At 38.8% G+C, this 19,059-nt stretch overlaps 1 protein-coding gene and 1 pseudogene across 2 annotated transcripts in view; both read right to left on the bottom strand.

The window, feature by feature from the left end:
* The window catches only part of LOC143652448 (protein FAM169B-like), a 212,003-nt gene that overhangs the window by 178,610 nt on the left and 14,334 nt on the right, over positions 1-19,059 (bottom strand). The window lies entirely within an intron of this gene.
* LOC143652707 (glycerol-3-phosphate acyltransferase 3 pseudogene) lies at positions 1,143-12,046 on the bottom strand (annotated as a pseudogene).

Genomic DNA, 19,059 nt, shown 5'->3' with positions numbered 1-19,059 from the left:
AATGCATAAAATACATATGCCACCCTATTATTAACTTGCATTACTGTGACACATTTATCACAACTGAGGAAAGCACATTTTATAATTTTATTAACTATAGTCCATGGTTTGACTTGGAGTTTACTGTTTGCATTGTGTGTTCCATGGATTTTTAAAAAAAATTATTCTAATTATATATATATATATATATATATATATATATATATATATATATATATATATAATTGAAAATGTCATCTCCTAACCACATTCACATATATAATTCAGTGTTATTTTTCATTCACAGTGTGGTGCTACCATCATGCCATCCATTACTAATACTTTTCCATCTTACCAAATAGAAACTGCATATTTCAAGCCTTACTTCCCTATCCTCTATCCCCATCCTGTTCCCTGGTATCCTATAATCTAGATTATAACTCTGTGAGTTTATTTATTCTAATTATTTCATATCTGTGAGATCATATAATATTTGCCTTTTGTGTCTGGGTTATTTCACTCAATATGATATCTTCGTGGCTCACCTATTTTGTCACATGTATCAGAACTTCATTTCTTTTTACAGCTGAATAATATTTCATTGTATGTATGTACCATATTTTGTTTATCCACTCATCAGTTGATAGACATTTGGGTTCCTTCTATCTTTTGACCATTGTTAAAAATGCCACTGTGAACATCCATGTGCAAACATCTGTTTGAGTCCATGCTTTAAATTATTTGGGGTATATACCTATAAGTGGGATTGACAGGTCATTGGGTAGTCTACACTTAACTTTTTGAGGAACTGCCAAACTATTTTCTGCAATGGCTGTACCATTTTACATTCCCACCAGCAATGAATGAGTGTTCTTATTTCTCTACATACTCTACAAAATAAGTAATTTTCTGTGTTTTTAATGATATCCAATCTAGTGGGTGTGAAACAGTATCTCATTTGGTTTTGATTTGCATTTCCCTAACGGCTATTAGTGCTGAACATTTTTTCATGTGCTCTTTGACCATTTACATATCCTCATTGAGGAAATGTCTATTCGAGTCTTTTGACCATCTTTTAATAGGACTGTTTGCCTTTTTACTGTTGAATTGAAAGATTTCTTTATATATACTGGATATTAACAACTTTACTGGCTATAAAAATGCAAAACAAAACCACAATGAGATATCATATAACACCCACTAGAATGGACATTATAAAAAAAACAGAAAATGACAAGTGCTGGAGAGGACAACCTATCCACTGTTGGTAGGAATATAAAATATTCAACTTCTCTGGAAGGCAGCTTGGCGGTTCCTCAGGAAGTGAAGTATAGAATTGCCATATGATCCAGCAATCCCATTACCAGGCATATATTCAGAGGAATGAAGGCAAGGACACAAAAGGACATTTGCACAACCATGTTTATAGTAGCATTATGATTGCCAAGAAATGGAAACAGCTCAAATGCCCATCAATGGACAAGTGGCTAAACAGACTGTGTTATATACATATGATGGAATATTACGCAGCTATAAGATAGAATAAAGTCATGAAGCACATAACAAAATGCTGAGGACATTATGCTGAGTGAAATTATCCAAAAACAAAAGGACAAATACTGTATGGTCTCACTATTATGAACTAACATTAATGGGTAAACTTTGAGAGTTGAAGTTAAGAACACAGGTTATCAGGAGATAGAAATAGGGTAGAGATTGGGCATTTGGTGCTGAAGGAATACAGACTGTGCAACAGGAGTGATTGTAAAAATTCAGAAATGGATAGCACAATACTACCTGATTGTAGCACAATAATATATGTCCACTGAATGAAGCTGAATGTAAGTATGATTGAGGGAGAAAGTCTGGGGGTATGTATGAAACCAGAAGGAAAGACACAGGATAAAGAAAGAAATGGTATAACTAGGTATGCCTAGAGTGGACAATGATAGTGATTAAATGTACAAATAAAAAACATTTCTGTATGAGGGAGAACAAATGAATGTCAACACTGCAAGGTGTTGAAAATGGATGGTATATAGGAAAGAGTACAATCAATGCAAGCTAGAGTCTATACTCAACAGTAACAATGTGTATTAGTTAGGGTTCTCTAGAGAAACAGAATCAACAGGGAACACTTGCAAATATAAAATTTATGAAAGTGTCTCACATGACCGTAAGAATGCAGAGTCCAAAATCCACAGGGCAGGCTGCGAAAGTGATGACTCCAATGGATGGCCTGGATGAACTCCACAGGAGAGACTCACCAGACAAAGCAGTATTGGAAACTGTCTCCTCTGAGTCCTCCTTAAAAGGCCTCCCATGATTGCATTTAGCATCACTAATTGCAGAAGACACTCCCCCTTGGCTGATTACAAATGGAATCAGCTGTGGATGTAGCTGACGTGATCATGACCTAATCCTATGAAATGTCCTCATTGCAACAGACAGGCCAGCGCTTGCCCAATCAGATGAACAGGTACCACAACCTGGCCAAGTTGACACCTGTCCCTAACCATGACACAATGTAACATGCTTCCACTGAATTTAACAAAGGTATTATGCCAAATGTCAACAGACGGGGAGCACGGGGGAGGGGTATGGATTTTTTTGTGGAAGAAAAGGAAATGTCTTCATATAGATTATGGTGGTGAAGGCATGTCTATTTACTTAGGTTGGATTGTATGATGTGCGAAAAAACAGTTTAAAAATGAACAGAGAGAAACAAGTGCTAGAGAAAAGGCAGAAAAAAGATATGTACCTTTTCACTGTTGTTAGGGAAACTGAGAGGTGCAGTCCCTTGGAGGGCAGTGTGGTGATTCTACAGGAGGCTAGGGATGGGGTTGCCATGATTCTGCAACCCTGTTGCTCACTATACACCTGGAGGAACTGAGTGTGGGGACACGAATGGACAATTGCACACTGGTGTTTATGGCAGAAGTGTTCATGATTCACAATGGACAGGGTCTAAGGATACAATGACTGAGGAATGGAAGGGGAAACTGTGGTATATAAATATAACTGACTACTAGCCAGAAGGAATGAGGTTGGGAGGCATACAATTAGTGAATGAACCTTGAGGACTGTATGGTGAATGTCAGTAACAAAAAGACAAATATTATAATGCCTCATTTATATGGACTAACTATAATATAAAAATTCAGTGAACTGAACTCAAGAGCATAGGTTATCAGATTGAGGACTACTATAAAGGGTCCTAGACTGTAAGCTCTTACAGAAGTCACAAATATTCAGGAGTTGTAACTGTTATTTCTAAATTCTGATATACCGAGCTGTTTGCATATAATCTGCTCATTCCCAGAAACTTCGGGTATTTATGTGACACTGGAGACTCACAGTTAGAGCTCTGAAGCTATGAGAGTCAGCAGTACCCCATGTAGAACTGTTTAAAAAGTTGGAAAAAGGATCAGACTTCAACTAGAGATATGAATGAAGCTAATCTGGATAGGACTGGGGTAGATCAGAATACAGGGTAAAGGATGATATTGTACATACTTAAAAGCTTCAACTTCTGTGGAAGACCAAAGTGAGAGATGTTTCTTTGGGGCAAAATTTATATTTTGGGTAGTGCATTACCTAATTTAACTTGTATGGTCAGCTTCACTAAACACCGTAAGTACATGGAATCTTGAATAGGGTGTGAGGTCTTGTTAGTTTGCCCAGGTTAGTGTGATGCCCCGATATACCCCAAAGTAAGATGGACAATAAATGAAGTATTTGCAAAGTCCTGTTAGACTGGAGAGAAAGGAGGAAAGATTCAACTTCCCCATTTGGAAAATTTCTGATATTCTCACAAGCAGTGGGGACAACCAAATCAATAGGCTGAGTCCTTGATCTTGGGGTTTGCCCCTTATGAAACATTCCTGCAGTGAAGAAGCTAAGCCTACGTAAAATTATGCCTAAGAGTCTCCCCCAGAGAACATCTTTTGTTGCCACATCAGATGTAGCCTCTCTCTCTAAGCCAACTTGGCAGGTAGGTGTAAATCTCCCTGGCAATGTGGAACAGATCTCCTAGGATTCGCCAGGACCTGACATCATGGAATTGAGAAAGCCTTCTTGACCAAAAGGGGGAAAGAGAAATGAGGCAAAATAAAGTTTCAGTGGCTAGAGATTTCAGAGTGTAGAGGTTATTTTTATGAATTGTATAGATATCCCTCTTCAGTTCATGGTGTATTGGAGTAGCTTGAAGCTACTGCTGAGCTCTGTTCCAGTAGCCTTGATTTTTGAAGATGATTGTATAATGATATAACTTTTGCAATGTGACTGTGTAATTGTGAAAACCTTGTGTCTGATGTTCCTTTTATTCAGGGTGTGGACAGATGAGTAAAAAAAATAAGGATAAAAAATAAATAAATAATAGGGGGGACAAGGAGCAAAATAAATTAGATTGAAAAAAACATCAGATGGTCATAAATGTGACAGCTGATTTCTGAACTCTCAATTTGATTCCACTGGTTTATATATCTGTTCTTTTGCCAATATCATGCTGTTTTGATTACTGTGGCTTTGTTATAAGTTTTAAGTTTGGGAAGTTTGAGTCCTCCAACTCTGTTCTACTTTTTAAGGAGGTTTTGGCTATTTAAGGCCCCTGACCCTTCCAAATAAATTTGATGACTGGCTTTTCTAGTTCTGCAAAGAAAGCTGTTGAAATGTTGATTGGAGTCATATTGAAATTGTAAAATCACTTTGGGTAGGATTGACATCATAACAATATTTACTATTCCAATCCATTACCACATATGTCCTTCCATGTGTTCAGATATTCTTTGATGGCTTTTAGCAATGTTTTGTAGTTTTCTGTGTTTAAGTCCTCACATCCTTGGTTAAATTTATTCTTAGACACTTGATTAGTTTAATTGCTATTGTAAATGGAATGTTTTCTTGATTTCTTCTTTTGATTGTTCATTGCTAGTGTACAAAAACACTATTGGTCTTACGGTGTTGATTTTGTACCCCACCACTTTCCTGAATTCTTTCAAATTCAGCTCTAGAAATTTTATTGTGGATTTTTTCAGGATTTTCTGTATATTGGATCACATCATCTGCAAATAGGGAAAATTTTACTTCTTTCTTCCAAATTGGAATGCCTTTTAGTTCCTTTTCTTGACTAACCATTCTGGCTAGAACTTCCAGTACAATGTTGAATAACAGTGGTGACTGCAGGCATCCCTGTCTTGTTTTTGATCTTAAGGGAAAGCTTTCAGTCTCTCACCATTAAGTACGATGTTAATTGTGGGTTTTTCATATATGCCTTTTATCATATTGAGGAAATTTCCTTCTATTTCTAGTTTTCTAAGTTTATTTATTATCAACAAAGGGTGCTAGATTTTATCAAATGCCTTTTCTATGTCAATTGACATGATAATGAGTATTTTCCTCTTCATTCTGTTAATATGTTGTATTATATTAATTGATTTTCTTAACTTGAACTACACTTGCAAACCTGGGGTAAATCCCACTTGATCGTGGTGTATAATTATTTTAATGTGCTGTTGGATTCAGTTTGCTAGTATTTTGTTGGGAATTTTTGCATCTATATTCATAAGAGATACTGGTATGCAACTTTCTTTTCTTGTGGTATCTTTATTTGGCCTGAGGTATGAATGTGGTGTTGGCATTGTAGAACAAATTATGCAGTGTTCCCTCTTCTTCAATTTTTTAGAAGTTTTAGCAGCAGGAATGGTGTGAATTCTTCTTGGAATGTTTGGCAAAATTCCCCTGTGAAGCCACTGGTTTTGGGCTTTTCTTTGTTGGGAGGTTTTTGATTACTGATTTGATCTCTTTACCAGCCATTGGATTGTTCTGGTCCTCTAGTTCTTCTTTAGTCAGTGCAGTTAGTTTGTGTTTTTCCAGAAATTTGTCTATTTCATCTAAGTTATCTAATTTGTTGGTATATATACTATTGTATCCTCTTATAGTCCTTTTTACTTTACCAGGGTCAATAGTAAAGTACCCCTTTTTTTTAATTTCTGATATTATTTGTATTCTCTCCTTTTTCTATCTCAGTCTAGCTAAAAGGTTGCCTATTTATTTATTTATTGCATGGGAAGGCACCAGGAATCGAACTTGGGTCTCCAGCATGGCAGGTGATTATTTGATTATTTCTATTGTTTTTAAATTCTCTATTTCATTTATCTCCAATCTAATCTTTGCTATTTCCTTCTTTCTGCTTGCTTTGGATTTAGTCCACTCTTATTTTTTCTAGTTCTTCCAATTTTGAAGTTGAGTCTCTGATTTGAAATCATCCCTCTTTTTTAATGTAAGCATTTAGAGTTATAAATTTCCCTCTCAGTACTCTTTTGCTGCATCTGTAACTTTTGGTATGTTATATTTTCATTCTTATTCACTTCTAGGTATTTCATAATTTCCCCTGTGATTTCCTCTTTAACCAATTGGCTGTTTAGGAGTACACTGCTTAGGTTTCTGGGCAGATGGTGGAATATAATAGGCTGAGTTCACCTCTGCTCCATGGAACAACTAGAAAAGTGGCAGAAGAATGCCCAGGACAACAGTTCCAGGCCATGAGTGACCAAAGAGGAACTTCTATATTATATAGGTAGGACCTGGATGAAACAGCAGAAAAATTATGATTGAGAAGGCAGGTTGAGTTTACTCAGTTTTGACTGCACCTGGAGCAGGATGAAACAGGCAGGCTGAAATTAGTGCTAAAGGAGTGATGTGTTCCCGCACTTCCCCCTCTGAACCAACTTAAGAGATCTTCCATCTCAGCTCTGCAGCCGGGTGCTTCCATGGGGGACCTGAAAGCCATCAGACTTGGTTTACCTACCCAAAGAGACCTTGATGCGAGAGCACAGTGCCTACCCTTGACCCACAAGACAAATCACTGTGGGTGTACTGTTTTGGTGGAGACTAGGGGGCACCCCTTTGGAGAAGAAAAGACAAAGAATAGAGCTGATCTGACAACTGGCCAGCAAAAAGGATTCCCTGGGTTTCACTACTTCTATTCTTTCTCCATGGAGGCTCAGAACACAGATGGAGAGACAGAGACAAGGGAGTGAGCCATGCCACACCAATAGGCACTCTCAGGCTGGCTGTAGGCAAGAGTAGTTGAAATACTCAGTCCCACAGCCCAAGGTCATTCCATGAAGGAGCCTGTGGACCACCAGATCCATTGTGCCCAGTAACAGATTCTCTCCAACGTGCACACTGCCCATAACCCAGCCGCAGGGTTGGTGGCTTTTGGCATGCACAGAAACTTGTGGCCTTGACTGGATTTCCACCTGGTTGGACTGTGACCCAGCTGGCTGACTGGGAAGAGGCAGGCCTGAGGAGTAGAGATGGCCCATGAGTGCTGTTTTAGTTTGAAAGCTGCAAGAATGTGATATACCAGAAATGGAACATGTTTCAAAAAGGGGAATTTATTAAGTTGCAAGTTTACAGTTCTAAGTCATGAAAATGTCCAAATTAAAGCAAGTCTATAGAAATGTTTAATCTAAGGCACCCAGGGAAAGATATCTTGGTTCAAGAAGGCCAATGATGTTCAGGGTTTCTCTCTCAACTGAAAAGGCACATGCAAACATGGTGACATCTGCTAGTTTTCTCTCTAGGCTTCTTGTTTCATGAAACTTCCCTGAGGGCATTTTCTTTCTTTACCTCTAAAGGTCTCTGGCTGCATGGGCTCTCATGGTTCTTGCGGCTCTCAAACTTTTTTCCAAAAATGTTTTCTCTTTTAAAGGATTCCAGTAAACTAATCAAGACCGCCTAAAATGGGCGAGTCACATCTCCCTCTAATCAAAGGTTAATACCCACAATTGGATGAGTCACATCTCCATGGTGATAATCTAATCAAGTTTCCAACCTAGATTGTAAGTTCTTACAGCAGTCATATTTATTCCTGAGCTTTAAGTGTTATTTCTAAATTCTGAGAGGCTGTGCCATATGTATATGACCTAGAATTTTCCTGGAACTTTGGGTACCTGTGTGATACCTAAGATTCATCACTGGAGCTCTGCAGCTCTGGAAGTCAGCACTGCTACATACAGTAACTGTTAAAGAAGCAAAAGAAGAGGTCAGGTTCAACTAGAGATAAGAATGAAGCTAATATGTTCGGGACTAAGGTAAATCAGAATACATGGTAAAGGATGATACTGTCTATATTTCAAAACTTCACCTATTGTATGAGACCAAAGGAAGAGAGGTTTGTTTTGTCCAAAACCTAAATTTTCTGTAGCACACAATCTAACTTAACCTATCTTGCCAGTTCAGTTAAAGAACCTACTAAACACATGGAGCCTAGAACTGGGAACAAGGTCTTTTAATTCTGTTGTGTTTAATGTAAAGCCCACAAACATTCCAGAGTATGTTGGGCAGATAATGAAAAGTATTGGCAAAGTTTCTTGAGGGACTAGAGAAAAAATATAGAACTATAGAACTTTCCCACCTAAGATATCCCTGATACTCTTTCAAACATCAGGGACTCCCAAAGTTAATAGGCCAAGCCCTTGATGTTGATGCTTACTCTTAAGAAACTTATTTCTGTAATGGAGAAGCTAAGTCTAACTATAATTATGCTTCCAGGGAGTTACTTCCAGAGAACCCTTTTTTCGCTCAGATGTGGCCTTTCTCTTTCTAAGGCCAACTCTGCAAGTAAAACCATTACCGTCCCCCCTATGTGGGACATGATGCCCAGGGGCGTAAGTCTCCCTGGCAACATGGGATATGACTCCCAGGGATGAAACTGGCTCTGGCAATAAGGGATCAACAATGCCTATATAACAAAAAGGGGAAAAGAAATGTAATCAAATAAAATCATTGGCTAAGAGATTTCAAATAGAGTTGAGAGGCTACCATGGACGACACTATTACATAAGCTTCAGCTAGATATTGCTAATTGCCATAGTATGTCAAGCCAACAGTATTCCTCTAAATCCTAGTTAGAACACTCAGGGCTCTATCTGAGACTCTATACAAGTTTCACTCACAAAGTTTATTTTTCAGAAACCCAAAACCTCTAGATGGTTCCTAGGCCAGATAAGCCCTTAAACTAAGAGTTACCAGTCTCTCCAAGAGCATCAACCAGTTGTATCCCCCCACCCCATAATGTTGATACCCCTTTTAAATATGAAGAAGTCAGAATGGTCATCTGCCCAAATATCCCTAAATACTGGGAGAAGAATCAAAGGAGAAGGAGGAGTTGTAACAGAGAAAACAGGATTTAACAATGGAGTATGACTACAGAATCATTATACAGATACTTCTTTTTAGTCTCCAGTGTTTTAGGAAACATCTAAAATTGTAAAAGTGTAACCCATATCACACACTGAAATTTATTCTATAACTACTTGATAAAATGTACTTTGAAACGTATGGCTTTTGGGTATATATGCTACATTTCACAACAAAATGTTAAAAAAGAGTACACTTTAATTTCCACAGGTTTGTGACATTTACCCATTTCTCCTTCTCGCATTGATTTCTAGCTTCACTCCATTGTGGGCAAAGAAGATACATTGTATGATTTCAATATTTTTTAATTTATTGAGACATGCTTTGTGATCTACAGTATGGTCTATCTCAGAGAATGATCCATGTACAATCAAAGCAGAATATGTATTCTGTTGTTGTTGGGTGAAGTTTCTATATATGTTCATTAGGTCTAATTCATTTAGAGTATTGTTCAAATCTTTTATTTCATTGTTAATCTTCTGTCCAGATGCTCTATTCATTATTGTGTTATATTAAGGTCTTCTACTAATGAAGTATAACCATCAATTTCTCCCTTCAAATCTATCAGTATTTGCTTCATACATTTGGGGGCTCTACTATTAGGTGCACATATATTTGTAACTATTACATCCCATTGAATTGATCCTTTTATCAGCACATAATGACTGTCTTTATCCCTCCTAACAGTTTTTGTCTTTTTTTTTTTTTAGAAACACAGAATTTATTCATATTCACTGTAAGACCATTTCACATTTTGTAGATGATTAGCAGAAGATATATAATGTTCTCAGACTTTAAGTTGGCATTATATTGCTATCAAACATTGCTTATGCTGTGTGAGTTGGGAAACATTTTCCCTTTATAAGATTTAAGTCTCAGTTTCCAAAAGGTAATATTACAACTTATTTTTCTATTTAAGAGGCTGAGATAGTTCTAAACAAACCCCAAGGTGTGGGGAGGCAGAGAGGCTGTGACACTTTCACACCTTAGTCCTCCCACTGAAGATAGTGTGATGTTTTGTTAAAGGCAACTCCTATTTGAAAATGTGTTTGCTTAATAAACAAATCAGTGGAAGAGAGGGGAATTAGATACAGGTCTTCAGCACACAAACAAGGAAAATTAAGCACTTTCTCACCAGTTGTTGTCTAAAAATGTATTTACTCATGAATTGCTTATACAAAAATGCACACACATGATAACTTCAACTCATTTTTCTTTGGTGCAGCTTACCAAATAGTATTTCTCTTCCAACACACTAGTAAAACCTGTTTACATTTCCTATTGACTTCCAAAACAGGTGGCTGGCCACCAGGCACCATTTCTCCTAAATATAATCCTCCATTTTTCTTTTCACCTTTGCAGTAGAACACCAAAATGGTAACCTCACACAGATGTGTAACCCCACTGTTTAAGTGATTTAAGTGGTGGTGGGGGGGGGGGGGCGGGGAAGAAAGCTAATTATGGAAGGAGAATTTAGGACATTTTTTGAGAACTACCGTATGAACAGGTTCCAAACAACCCTTTCTCCTGTACACGTATTTCATTTATTCAGCAATTACTCATCATTTTATAAAAGGCAGAATAGGTTTTCACCCAGTAAACTACCCTACAGTTCATGGGCTTTTGCAATAACAACCACCACCACAACAACAAAAGCCCAAACAGGGCACCTGTGATTCTGCCTGGGACATAAAGAGGTAGAGACAATCACCCTGTAGTAAAAATTAACAATAATAAAACTAAACAAAGTCCAAAAAAACATTCCATTTTAAAGGCTAGTTCTGGGAAGCCAAGTTTTATCTACAGGGTGACATTCATTTTGACTCAGAGTTGAGAGATCCATTGCCCACAATCATCCTGCTATAATTATTCTGCTGCTCTTCCTTAAAGGTGTCCTTCACCTTTGCTCTCTTGAGCCCTACATCCCGGGGAAGCTCAGTCAATCCTCCTTGTACAGTAATAGCAGACTTAACCCTATTAGCAAATTGAACTGCATCTTCCCCTTCCTCTCTCTTTCACGGGGAGCATGTACCAGACATCACAGACAATGGTCCACTTGGTCATATTTGAAGCAGGTAGCTCACCAGGTTTTATTTACTACTGTTCCAAAAAGCATCAGCAAACTGAGAGTTGTACTTAGTTGCAATTGGATGCATGATTCCTCCAATTTCAAAGCTTCCGTTTTTAAACATCATAACTGAAGTGTTATTGATGCAAATTCCTTCAGGAAAGATTAATGTGGATAGTTTCTTCTTATCTGTAATGTGTTCTTTTAGTCTCTTAGAAACCAGGTGTTGATCTTTCATTTTGAAGCATTCATACCTGACATGTGGGCAAGCCTTAACCATAGCTCTCTGAATTATTTTCATCAATCCACCATGAACCTGGCCAACCATAGCATAGCACCCATCTGTTGTCAAGATCAAAATATCTGTGGGGGAGATATGGTTGGCAATGCAAGTACCTCCCTTCTGGAGTCTGTACTGCTTGTTATGGTCATGAATGGTTCCAGAGAAGACTCACACACAGATCAGATCCAGCAGCAAGTCAGGTGCACCAGTTCACTGAGCCAGTTTCTGAGGCCACTGTCGGGCAGCTGCCCAACCACTGTAGTTCCTATAACCAGCAAACTGATCCCAATGAAAGACAAAATAACTCAACAATAGCTGAGTTTTTAAGAACCAACTCCTTTGGGACTCCTCTTTCGATTTGTATTGTGGCCCACCTAAAGTTTCACCAGGCTCTTCATACAGATCTCAGAAATGCCCAAAGGCACACCAAAGGCCAAAGGTAGGAGGATGAGGCTGATCATCAGCAACAGCCAGGTGGAAAGGGTCTCTGCTAGGTCTGTGCCCTCCATGGTTCAACACAGCCACTCGGAAAATGCCCACCAAGGAGGTCCGAGTGTGAAAGCTGTACTTGCCCCAAGGCAGTCGGAAGGGAGCTACGGAGAGTTGTAGAGCCTAGCTCCTGGAAGTTAGTACCACCACTGCCTCTTGGTATTCAGCACCCCAAAATGAAATAATTTGAGAAGAATCGTGTTTATCTTCCCTCTTGGGAAGAATTTTAAAGGGGAGGGAAACAAAGCTCTGCTGAGTGGCTGTGTATACCACTCCATCACCTCCTACCCTTCTATTCCAGTTTGAATCTACAGTGGACCCCAGAAAAGCCATGTTCTTTAGTCCTCATTCAATACTGCTGGCTAGGAGAATTCTGATTGTTCCCATGGAGATGTGACCCACCCAACTGTGGGTGGTAACTCCTGATCAGATAGCTTCTATGGAGTTGTGACTCCACCCATTAATCTTTTAAAAGAGGAAATATTTTGGAAAGTATCCTTTTTTAGAGCCACGAGAAAGCCACAGCAGATGCCACAGAACCACGGAGCAGAGAGTCCATCAGCCAGCGACTTTTGGAGATGAAGAAGGAAAATGCCTACTGGGGAGCTTCATAAAACAAGAAGCCAGGAGAGAAAGCTGAAAGACTTCACCATGTGCTCTTTGAGCTGAGAGAGAAACCCTGAACTGCATCGGCCTTTCTTGAGTGAAGGTAACCTCTTGTACGTGCCTTAAAACCTGCTTTTTATAAACCTGCTTTAATTGGGACATTTCCTTGGCCTTAGAACTATAAACTAGCAACTTATTAAATCACCCTTTTTTAAAAGCCTTTCCATTTCTGGTATATCGCATTCCAGCAGCTAGCAAACTAGAACACAGTTCCTAATCCTATACCCCTCTCTCTGCTGCAGAGCTGTGTCCAGTTTTTTGTCTTAAAGTCTATTTTATCTGATATTAGTATAGCAAGCCTAGCTCTCTTTTGGTTATTACTTGCATGCTAGATTTTTCCCCCATCTTTTCACTTTTAACATACTTATGTCTTTGACCTTAAGGTGAGTCTCCTGTTAATAGCATATAGTTGGGTCATGTTTTTCATCCATTTTGCCAATCTCTGCCTTTTGACTGGAGAGTTTAATTCATTTACATTTAAAGTCACTACTGATAATGCAAGACTTTCTTCTGCCATTTTGCTATTTAGGCTTTCTTAGTCTTATACCCTTTTTGCCCCTCACTTCTTCTATTTATACCTACTTCCATATTGTGATTTTTTTGTTTTGTATCATATTGGGTCCCTTCACATTTCTATCTGGATATATTTTCCATTACTTTCATTGCTGTTACCATGGAATTAAAAATTAACATCCTAAACTAATCAAAACAGTGATCAGTAATTGTCTCACACCACCCCCTCACCACTGCTGTCCATCGCAAGAGTGAGGGATAGACCATGTGGAGACAGCAAGTTATTGGTATTTACCGAATTTAACAGCTTCTTTCTCCTGCTCTCCCCTTGATGTTGTACAGTGTTCTACTGGACTCATGAGGTTCAAAATAGTTTATTTAGATGGTTCCTGTCTGTTTAATAGTCATTATGGTGGAAGGACTGATTCTTGAAGCCTGTTGCTCTATCACCTTCCCACAATCCATCTAGCTAATTTCAGCTTGTTTTGTTTTGAAACTCTGTCTTCTCCTGAAGCCTTTCTTATATTTTTTATTGTAATGAGTGATACCTCTCTGATCACTGATGTCCCTCTGCTGCAAGGGAAACTCACAATTTCTCATTTTCTACCATGCAGTCCCCAATGCCATATGCTTAATTCTGTTGAAAACTAGACTTATATAATATTTTTATAACTTTTTAAATTATGGCAGTATATTTTGAATATAAGTCTTATACATTCTACTGTCATTACTCACATCACTTGCCCTATTTTACTGACACTAAGAGATATATATTTTTTTAACATCTTGGTCTCTCCCTGTTTTAGTTAAGGTTCTCTAAAGAAATAGAATCAACAGGGAACACTCGCAAATATAAAATTTATAAAAGTGTCTCACATGACCACAGAGTCCAAAATCCACAGGGCGGGCTGTGAAGCCGATGATTCCAATGGAGGGTCTGGACCAGCTGCACAGGAGAAGCTCGCCAACTGAAGGAGGAAGAGCCTGTCTCTTCTGAATCCTCCTTAAAAGGCTTTCAGTGATTAGATTAAGCATCACTCATTGCAGAAGACACTCCCCTTTGGCTGACAAGCCAGCACTTGCCCAACCAGACAAACAGGTACCACCACGTGGCCAAGTAGACACATGAACCTGACCATGACACTCTCACACCAGGATGAATCTTACAATCACTTGCATCCTACAGTTTATCACAGTTGGATGGTACTTTTGATTTCTTGGTAGTTTCTACAATATTGCTTGGCACCCTGTCTTTGTACATTAAGATTTGGCAAAATATATGATGTCTTGAAAAATGCCACATTACATCAAGGATGCCACACCTGGGATTGATTCCAGAACCAGTGAAGGACTCGTGGCCCTACAGGCTGCAAGCCAGTTTGAGATGCTGCTAATAAGGTCCCTAGTCTCCATACTGACATATAAAGTCACACACAATTATACCACTCCCCAAACCAGCCTTGGTAAGACAGGACATCTCGGGTTCCTGACTTTTCCAGCTCTGTGACACACACCCTGGCCTCAGCATACTACACCTTCTCTCTGGACAGGGAGTGTGCATGAAGCTTATATTACCCCTCTTGCAAGCATTTGAATGTAGAGAAAATATCTAAATATCTGCTGAGATGGGGAAGATGCATTTGGGGTAGCAATTCCCCAGCAGCATCCTACTGGGGTTACCCTTTCTTTTGTCCAGTTATAAGATTATTCTAGTCCTTTACCCATCTCAGTAACTATGTTCCAAGAGCCCACAAGTTGGAGACAGGAAATCATTTAGCTGCTATGTATTAAGCAACCCATTAATCAAGGTCAACCAATAAAAACATAACAATCTCAAGCATCTAATAACAGTACTTCAAAAATAAATGAAGCAAAACTAATAGAGCTTCACAGAGAATAGACACATCCACAATCATAGACAGAGATCTCAATACCTCTCTCTCTCAGCAACTGATAGAACACACAAGACAGATAATCAGTAAGGACATAGTAGAATAAACCAACACCATTCAACCAACTTGACCTGAGCGATTTTTATAGAACACTTCACCAAACAAAAGCAGAATACACATTTTTCTCAAGTTTACATGGAACATTATATCAAGACAGACCATATTCTGGGCCATAAGAACTCAATACACTTAAATTCTCGCATCACAATGCAATTAAATTAAAAATCAACAGAAAAAAAACTCTGGGAAGCCCCCAAACAATTGGAAATGAAAAATACAATTCTAAATAACCCATGGATCAAAGGAGAAATCAAAAGGGAAATTTTGAAATGAATAAAAATGATAACCTACCAAAATCTGTGGGATGCTGCTAAAGCAGTTTATACAAGGAAATTTATACTAAAAACTATGTATACCAGAAAAGAAGAAACGTCTTAAATCAATGACCTCAGTTTCTACCTTAAGGAACTAGAAAAAAGAAAAGCAAATCAAACTCAAAATAAGCAGAAAAAAGGATATAATAAAGATCAAAGCAAAACCAATGAAATAGAAAACAAAAATATAGTAAGGAAAATCAAAGAAACCAAAAGCTGTTTTTTTGAGAAGACCAAGAAAGCTGATAAAACTCTGGTTAGACTTATTAGGGAACAATTATATATTGAAAACTGTTAATTTCAAACTCATTTACCACAGCCCAGCTACCATCCTTGTCCTACACGCAAATAGCTCTCATCAAAGTCAATAACGTCTCCTCTTTTTCCCCGTGTCATTTTAATTTTTCTCTGGTGACCAGTAATCTTTATGATAGATACAGTATTATTCCCATTTTACAGGTGAAGAGACTGAAGCCCAAATTGACCAAGTGCTCCTTATCTCTTCCCTTCTTGGCTTGGAAGGGTACTGTGAAGATTCAAGTAAATAAAATAACCTGTAAATTTTTAACCCAGCCCATATCTTCACTAATCACTCCTAGATACAGTAAATAAACATCATCTAATTATGAGCTCCCCTTACCAAGACCAGGCTGCTTCCAACCAGCTCACCATCATCAGGCCCCAGCCACTAGAAAATTATGGAAATACCACGATCTCTGACTCTTCCCTGTTCCTGGAAAAAACACCCACACTTTGATGGTGCTGGGTTTTCAATAAAGCATTTATGTGGGAATAATTGCCATCTTATAGAAATTATCCTATGTAGGACCAACTTCCATGTAGGACCCTTCAAATCCTGAAATACCTTCAGCAAGCCAGCTGCTCAGATACCATTGCTATCATCTAAGAAAATGACTTCTAGACCTTGATTCCATAGAGCTCTAAAACGTTTTTAGATACCAAAAACCGTAGGTTTAGTTATGATCCTCACTTAATTATCAGCCCTGCTCAATATATGGGGATATCAGCCTAAAGCAACTAAATGATTACTATGAACTTAGTCTTTCTCTGGACAGGTTTAAAAAGTCGGTAGGGGAGTGGGTGTGAGGGTGAGACTGTCCTGGGGGAGGGTGAAAATGAAATTCATAAATCTCTACTTCTACCTACATTTGTCACTAAACATAACCACCTACCCACTCCTTTGCAATGTTCTATGTCTCTTTCCTTTCCCCAGTCTCTACTTGGCCTCCAGTACCAAGCATGGGCTTAGCATATAGTAGGAGCAAAATTAATATCCGTTAGTATTAACAAACTACATTCTTAAGAAAGCAAGAAACATACATCTTACTTTGCTTAGGATGCAAGTGACTGTAAGATTCATCCATGTTCTCTTTTACAATTACAAATTAGCAATTAAACAAGACCTCCAAAGAACACAAAGGAACACAAAGAAAAACAGACTGAAATATACCAAGAAAGAAATATATATATATATATATATATATATAGTACATAGTCTCCCAATCTTTATCATCATGCTCACTGTCAGTTATCTACTACTGCAAATCAAGTTACCAAAAACTAAGTGATATCAAGCAACCACCATTTTATTCTCACTCCTGGCTCTGTGGTTTGAGTGGGCTCAGCTGGGTAGTTCTTATGTTAGTAGCCCTTGGGTCTCTCTTATGGGCACAGTAAGATGAAGGTTGGGGCTGCAGTCATGGAGGCCTAACCAGGCCAAAAGGGCCTCTCTCTCGCCATGTGAGTCTCTTCAGTTGGGTTGCCAAACATTGACGTTGTCTTAAGGCCTTCTTAAAGTTTAGACTCAGAACTGGCTGAATTCTATTGTTTAAAATAAGTTCACACATTAGTCCATACTCAATGTGGGAGAAGATAAACAGGAGTGTGAATACTAGAAGGTTCACTGAGGGGCCATCTTGGAAATCAGTTACCAAATGTGTTAATATTACCCTTCAGAAGTGTTACACCAATTCCCCCTTCCAGAAGCAGCAGATGAAAGTGAATACTGCTCAATACAGCCTCCAGCCCCAGGAGTTATGATTTTTAAGGCATTTGCCTTTTGATTGGTATCACATTGTCCACATAAATCCTATTAAATCAAAGCTCTTAAGTCAAGACAAAGACACTGAAAGGTCAAGTGGAGAGGTGTCATTAACTAAATTCCTTTGAGTTTCCTGACAAGTCTTTTTTAAGGAAGGGGAAATAACATCAATAATGTAATACATCTGCATGTTTGAAATTTTTTCCAAGCCTTTTTAGAGATGTAAATCTCATATCTCAACGATTATAATCAGACCAATAAACTGCACAGGCAAAAATATCTCCCACATTTTGAAAAATAAACTCTTGAAAATAAAATGTAAATACCACCCAATCCCTACTTCCCACTAGAACAACAACTGGCTCCCTTCAGTGCATGCCTCAGAGCCACCTTTGTCAATCACAAGGTTCAGATATAGGTGACTGGGGAAATTGTGGTTTTTTTTTATTCCAGATGTTGAAGAAACAGAATTATTTCTGTTTTCTTTGGAATAATTCTTTCAAAATCTTAATGAATCCCAGTGATGAGTCTGATCATTTAGGATTTGTGGGGACATGTTTCAGAGCCAAGCCGGTCACCCCCTTGTTCATTCCACAACATGTGGGTTGTGGTAGTTAGATTCAGTTGTCAACTTGGCCAGGTGAAGGCACCTAGTTCTGCTGCTGTGGACATGAGCCAATGGTACATGAACCTCATCTGCTGCTAATTACATCTGCAGTTGGCTAGAAGGCATGCTGCTGCAATGAATGATGTTTGACTAATTGGCTGGTGCTTAAATGAGAGAGCTTAATGTAGCACAGCCTAAGCAGCTCAGCATTCCTCATCTCAGCACTCGCAGCTCAGCCCAGGCCTTTGGAGATGCAGAAAGAAGTCCCTCTGGGGAAAGTTGTTGGAACCAGGGGCCTGGAGAGAAGGCCAGCAGAGACCATCCTGTGCCTTCCCATTTAAGAAAGAACCTCAGTGGAAAGTTAGCTGCCTTTCCTCTGAAGAACTAACAAAATAAATCCCCTTTTATTAAAAGCCAATCCATCTCTGGTGTGTTGCATTCCAGCAGTAAGCAAACTAGAGCATGGGTATACCTACTAAGTGCCAGATCCTATTTTTGTGCTGGGGACCCTGCAGTGATCAAGTCAGACTTATGGCCCTGACATCCTGCTGTGTCGGAACACCAACAATAAATAAGTAAAAAACAAGCAAGAAAATGTCAGAATGTAATAAGGGCCACGAAGAAAATAGGTCAGGGTGACTGGAGCTACCAAAAACTACTTTAGCAGCAGTGGGCTGGGAACAGACCTCTCTGTGGATATGACATTTCAGGTGAGACCCACATGACAAGAAGTAGTCTATGGTACACTGTCCAGGCAGAGGGAACAGCTACTCTGAAGGCCTTGGGTGGAATTGAGTCCTCTGTTTTCAAGTGGGTTCACTGCAGGAACCCAGGGAGAGAGGTGGCAAGTGGACAGAGA

The sequence above is a fragment of the Tamandua tetradactyla genome, chromosome 12 (assembly GCF_023851605.1).
Source record: "Tamandua tetradactyla isolate mTamTet1 chromosome 12, mTamTet1.pri, whole genome shotgun sequence".
Lineage (NCBI taxonomy): Eukaryota > Metazoa > Chordata > Mammalia > Pilosa > Myrmecophagidae > Tamandua > Tamandua tetradactyla.
This window is presented reverse-complemented; position numbering and strand designations above follow the sequence as displayed.